At 46.9% G+C, this 6457-nt stretch overlaps 1 protein-coding gene across 3 annotated transcripts in view; it reads left to right on the top strand.

The window, feature by feature from the left end:
• The first annotated feature begins 2838 nt into the window (after positions 1 to 2838).
• Samd13 (sterile alpha motif domain containing 13) overlaps positions 2839 to 6457 on the top strand; it is a 42749-nt gene continuing 39130 nt past the window's right edge. Inside the window, exon 1 of one of the 3 annotated variants that reach the window (XM_052731172.1) lies at positions 2839 to 3362. The gene's annotated coding sequence lies outside the window, so the exon portion shown is untranslated. Of the gene's footprint in view, positions 3363 to 3602; positions 3861 to 5840; positions 6390 to 6457 lie in introns of those variants that run through there. The other 2 variants (XM_052731173.1, XM_052731171.1) reach the window with 2 other exon arrangements.

Here is a 6457-nt window from a genome sequence, read left to right as displayed (position 1 = left end):
CAGTATCATTTCCCAATCAGCATCAAGAGCAAACTGACCCTCATGCATTTCCAAAACAGCTCCTGGGCCAGTTCAGCATCCAGTGGTTTCTTCTGTGTCCCGGCTTCCCCTCTGTGTGACTATCTGATGGCATGTCTCTCCTCGTTGTTTCTTCCTTCCTTGGCTCTGATGGACTTCACCCCTGCGGCTCTTGCCTGCACTTGACCAGTGCCTGCCTGCCATCATCATGGGCTCCTCACCTCGCATGCCCACCCTGCTGCCCTCCCCTTTGTCCCTACACAGGCTTCCCAACTTCCTCTCCTACACAAATGGCTCCCAAAACTCTGTATCACTACGTAGTAGTCCAAGTAGCATTTCTGTCTCTATGTGGTTCTTCACACCCAGAAAGCCTTCTGTTTGGTTCCAAGACAAACTGGCCATCTTTTTCCAAAACTTTATATTACAGTGGTTGTATCTGTGTTGGAAACAACAACAACCACATCCTTAAATCCACAGAAACTGCCTTGGATTCCCTCTTCTTCCTCCCCCACATGCAACTGTTCGCCTTGCTCTGCCCATTCCCTCTCCAAAGACTCTCTCCCTCGCCGCTTCGAGGCTAGCTTAATACACTGTCTCTAGCTTAGGACATAGTCACAGACTCCTAACACAGCTTCCACTCCAATTCATTTCTTGATACTTCCACAAAAGGAATTTCTGTAGATAATAATAGTAGCTAACATTAGCTCAGTGCTTATAATAGGACACGTACTATTCTAAGTGTCTCCTGCCTATTTTAATCTGTGCTGCCACTCACAGCCATTGTTACACAACTGGTATTTCTTAAATTTTAATGCTGAGGTCAAAGAGATTTGGAGAGGTAAAATAACTTCTGAGTTCATAGACCTAACTCGGAAGTGACAGCACAGGATTCTGGGGCTCTGTGACTGTGTGGTCCTGGCTTTCATTCGCCCGTCTTTCAGCCCTGCTTTATCATATTCCATCTTACAGCCTTTGCCTCTCCCCACTGCCTTTTCCCTCCCACTTCTCTCTCCCACTGCGCTGGGAGACTATGGGTCTACCACTCATGCATCCACTTATTTATTTCCTTTTATTAAAAATATTTTTTTCATAAAATATATTCTGGTTCCTCCCCCAACTCCTCCTAGATTCTCCCTACCTCCTCACCTCCCCAAATCCATACCCTTTCTTTTTCTTTTCCATCAGAAAAAAAAACACAAGCATTTAAAAAATAATATGATAAAATAAAAAAGCAAAATAAGACAAAACACACAAACAAGCTAACAGAAAAAAAAGAGAAAAAGTATAAGAAACACATATAGATGCAGAGACAAACACATTCGAATATATAGAAATCCCATAAAGACATGAAGACAGAAACCACACTATATTAACAAAAAATCTGTAAGGTTAAAAAAAAAAAAAGCCAGACAAAGCATTGTGAGACAAACAAACAAAAAAATCTCCAAATGAACTAGTAAGTTCATTTTGTGTTGTCAGTCTACCGTTAGGGCATGGGCCTGCCCTTAAGTGTGGTTTGTATACCCAAGTGAAACTCTGTTTTGTTTTGTTTTGTTTTTTAACTCTGCAGGGACCTGCCACCCAGCTCCCAAATAAACACATGGAGATTTATTCTTACTTATGAATGCCCAGCCTTAGCTTGGCTTGTTTTAGCCAACTTTTCTAACTTAAATTACCCCATTTCCCTTTAGCTATAGTTTACCTCTGGGCTTTTATCTTGTTCTATATACCTTTCTTTCCTTCTTACCCCGTGGCTGGCTGTGTGGCTCGGTGGCTAGCCCCTAGCACGCTCCTCTTCTTCTTTTCTTGCTCCTCACTCTTTCCTCTCTTCTTCCAAGCCTAGACTTCTCCTCCTATTTATTCTCTCTGCCTAGCAGCCCTGCCTATCCTTCTCTCCTGCCTAGCTTTGGCCATTCAGCTCTTTATTAGACCATCAGGTGTTTTAGGCAGGCACAGTAACACAGCTTCACAGAGTTTTCACCATAAAAGAATGCAACACATCTTTGCGTCATTAAACAAATATTCCACAGCATAAACGATATAAACACATCTTAAACCAATATTCCACAACAAGACTCTGTGGAGAAAACTAATTTTCCTTTGCAAATGATTATCAGTTGGAGATGGTTTCTGGGTTGGGGATGGGGGCTTGTGTCCCCTGACACCCCATCTGGCTTAGACCTGGAGCACTATTTATTGATCTATTCACCAACTGTTTCTGGTGGGGGAGCAGTGCATGGCACGTATTTATTTCTTTGCGCAAGTGTCCTTGCATGCCTTCTGTGTGAGTGTGCGTAGAGGCCAAAGGTCCACAGGTGCCTCACCCACTCTTTGTGTGTTTGTAACAGTCTGTCTTTGGCCTGGACCTAGCCACGGATTAGGGATGCTTCTAGCTCTGCCTTCCCAGAGTTGGGGCTGAAACCGGTGCCACTGTGCCTGACTTTTTGTTTTAACTACTGGTAGGTGAAATCTGTTTCACCTTTCTGGCTCATTTTTCTTAAAATGGGCCTAATTTCTAGAATACTTTGAGATTTTTACACTTCACAGGCAAACACTTTCCTGCTTGAGCTAGCTCCCCAGACCTCACTAGCTATTTCAAGAAAATGCATCACAAAAGTCCCTCTTCTTTAGCTCCCTGTACTACAGCTATTCCCAGTCTCCTTCTCCCACTCAGTCCTAACAACCAAGAGAAGGGTGGGAGGAGGAAGTGACTAAGCAGGCCTGACTCCAACCTCCTCAGGTGCAGACACACAAAACTGCATCTTTAGCCTTTCTTTACTTAAATCCCATTGTTGCTTTATGGATCTAACAGAATGAAGCAAATGAGTAAACAACTCTGTAAAGAGTGCTATGGAGCGGTCTGTGAATGGAGAGTCCAATTACCCTCCGATGGAGTTGTGCTACTTCCCCAACAAGAAAACAGGAGCGCCTAAGCCAAGTATGCCATACACGTGTTCACAGTGAAGAGGAAGCGGAGCCCTACAAAATAGGAACTTGGCCTGGGAAATCTCTTGTAATCATTGTTGCTAACGTCCGGTTTACACAGTTCAGCCGGGTTATCCACAAGAAAATGGTGTTAACCCGAAAATCTCCACTGTACTGGTTTTCCCGGGAGTCGCTCCTCCCTTCTGCTCCCTGGAAGTTTTGAGCCATTGGCAAACGTTCTCCTTGCAATCTCTGCGGATTCGGTCCTTTCCCTCTTAAGAGTCTCTGCCTCTCCACCCCCTCCGCCCCATCTCCTTAGCCCCCCTGGGGCCACGGTGGACTACAACTCCCGGCGTGCCGCGCGCGCCGGGCGCTTCACTGGGCTCCGCGCGTGGCGGCCACCGAGCGGCTGGGGGGAGGTAAGTGATGGGCTCGCAGGCCGTCCGGGAACACGCCCGCCCTCCCTCCTCTCCAGGATGAAAGGAACCAGTGAGCACCAGGATAAGGACAAAAACAAAACAAAACAATCCAAATTTCCCCCAGACCCCCGCCCCGCGATCCCTGTGTGTTCGGCGCCCCGCGGGCGTGCACTTTGTCACCTGGAGTGGAGCGGGGCAGAGCCGGCGGGACGGGACGGGGTGCTAGGCTCGGCGCCACACCCCTAGGAGCTCCCACCCCCGGCAGACCGCCCGGTTCTCCCAGAGAATCTCAGCAGAAACTTTCCCCGCTGTCCCCCGCGCCACCGCGAGTTGCTCAGCCGACTGCCGGCCGGCCGGGAGGGCGGCCGTCCTTTGCCCTGGAGACGCCCTTCGGGAAGCGTGCAGCCCTGCCCTCGGGGACCTCGGTCCAGCACGGGACCAGGCGGAAGATCCCTACAGTACAGCCTGGCTTTCCTGGGCCGTCTGTGCGTCCTGGAGGTGGGTGCGGGTCAATATAGAAGCCATCTCTCAAAGTACCTAGTCTCCCGTCCTTCCTGACTGGCCTCCCCTCCCCCACCCGAGGGCGCTTTCAAGTGGTGCAAAAGTTCTCTGTTCCAGAATCCTGAGGCTAGGGTATCCAAAGTTACCTTAATACAGACATACTGCCTTAGAAAGACTTGTTTGGGCGCCCCCTACACACAACACAACACACACACACACACACACACACACACACACACACACACACACACACCACAACATGTTTTATAATCACAAAGCACACCGCTTGCATACAGCACACAACACATACAATCCACACAAATACAATATTAACATACACGTTCTTATAAGAGCAAATGGCTAACGTGCTTGTTAGAGTGTGCAAAGATAAGAGGGTGAACACACATGTTCACAAATGTCAACTTATTTCCAAAGTTAGAAACTAGCTGGTAAGTGAAACCTGTTACCATCATTTAGGACACCTTGGTGGCTCGTTCTTGATGAAGTGGGACCAATTTCCTACAACACTTCTAGAAACACATTTATTTAACAGGCAAACATGATCACAGCAGGCAGGAAGGGGAGCTTGGCCTTTTTTATGTGAAGGGCGAGGTGCTTGGAGAAACTTGACAGAGCCTTCCCTCCCGTGAGTGTGCCTGAGGAAGACTCAGCCGTCTTACATCGCTGACTCTTTCCCTTGGAGAGCGGCAGTCAAAGCTGCTCTGAGAACAGTTCTGAGCTGTGCTATCAGGGCCCCCTCCCCCTGGGTCCCCTGCCCACCAGGCTTACCATTCGATGCCAATCCCTTTGGCTGTAGTTGGAAAGTAGAACAGGAGTTTCACATCAAGTCCCACCGTGTGGATCTGTTGATGAGTTAGCACTCCGTCTCCCTCATTTTGGTCATTCATGATAATGTACACACGTGCCCACCCAGGCTCAAAACAGTCCTCAGAAATATTGAGCGCTTACAATTCACCCTAAAAATTTATAGCTGCTTTTGCAACGAGGCAAAAGCCCAGTAAAGAGAGCCTTTGAAATAGTTCTCAGTTGTGGGCCTTTGGGAAGCTGAAAATTTCTAATGCCATTCCTGAAACAAGGTGGGTGGATGGGTGGGTGACTTAGGAATTCAGGATCCAAATTTATCTCAGACTTGTTGACCTTTGATCTCTGAATGTCTTTAAGGATTAGTGAAGCAAAGGGAGGCACCCACTTTCTCCTCAGTTCTGCCTAAAGTCAACAACATCACACTTGCAGAGGACCAAGGATTCTCGGGGTCCTTGTAAGGAACTGAAGGTCTCCGTATTTTGAGTGGATTTTGTCAGTGCGTTTCGCCATTGTCTTTTGGTTTGGTTTTTTGTTGGGGAATGGGTGTGGGGGATTGGTGGATATCTCGAACTAAAAGTGTCAACATGTTGATTGGTATATGTTTTCCACTCATGTACAAAACGTTTATGAGGTTTATGGAGCAGAAATGCCCCCCACAACCCCAATAGCGGTTCCCAGCTGATCCAGGGCACTGCAAGATTGATCAGGTAACAATCGAAAAACTCTCCTCCAGTCTCTGGTTTCTACCACTAAGTTTCCTGAATTGGAACTGAAATGGTGGTAGGTTGGCGCATCTTAATTATATGTGACTTGGGCAATACCAAGTGCTCATGGGTTAGAAGTGTTGGCTGAATTTGGGGGTGGGGAGGTTAAGCTTTTTTTTTTTTTTTTTAATGCAACTGAGCTAAACCATTCAAATTAAGCCTTGCCGGAGTGTTTTTCCTTTGCAGAATAAGATTTAGTTTGGTTTGGTTTTTCTTGGCTTCCTCGGCTGGAATGGGAACATTTTCAGGAGCTCTGGTCTTCTATTACACATTCTCTCCGAGAAAGATGCTGCTTCCTGCATCATGGAGTGAAGGGATTTGCTGGCCAACCAGAGCTTTCCTTATCCTCACAAAGAGATTACTTAAAAGGCAGCTCTGGGAACTTTATCCAGCACCTCTGTTAGGAAAAAAGACTAACTCAGGGCTGCAGCTTCTGAGTGTTCACGGTGTGGAGCCCGCCATAAGCCCTGGGTTTCCTCTTATTTTCCCACGGGGAGAAAACGAAATAGTTTGAAACCCGGCATGGCTATGCAGACCAACAGTGAAGATCTCTGTGGCAACGGGAATGGAGGGAGACACTAACAGGCTGCTTAGACAGCCTCTTTTTCCTTGTACGAGACATGTGCGAGGAGAGTTCTGCCCACTTGCAAGTGGTGCTCATTCCCTCTCACTAATTGTGCGGAAGGTAGTTAGCAAAGTGAACAGGCACGCTGTAGCTTTAAAAAGTCAGCCATGAACCAGAAAGCGGTTGCGGCTTGTGTGTGATTCCTAACGTCGTCGTCATGTTGGCTGAGAGCCAGCCTGGTTTTATTTCACTGTGTCAAATTGTACCTCCTTATTGAATTCCTTTGCCAGACTACTTTGTGAAAGAAAACACTGGGGTTTCTTTGCTGTTCTTGATAAGCCTATAAAAATGATATGTTTTAGTTGCTTCTAGGTAGGTTTTCTTTTTACTCTTTCAGGGAAAAAAAAAAGAAAAATAATAGTAGTGATAATAAGACAATG

The sequence above is a fragment of the Peromyscus californicus genome, unplaced genomic scaffold (assembly GCF_007827085.1).
Source record: "Peromyscus californicus insignis strain IS unplaced genomic scaffold, ASM782708v3 Scaffold_9__1_contigs__length_137607984, whole genome shotgun sequence".
Classification (NCBI taxonomy): domain Eukaryota; kingdom Metazoa; phylum Chordata; class Mammalia; order Rodentia; family Cricetidae; genus Peromyscus; species Peromyscus californicus.
Note: the sequence above shows the minus strand (reverse complement) of the source record. Positions and strands in the feature narration are given on the sequence as shown.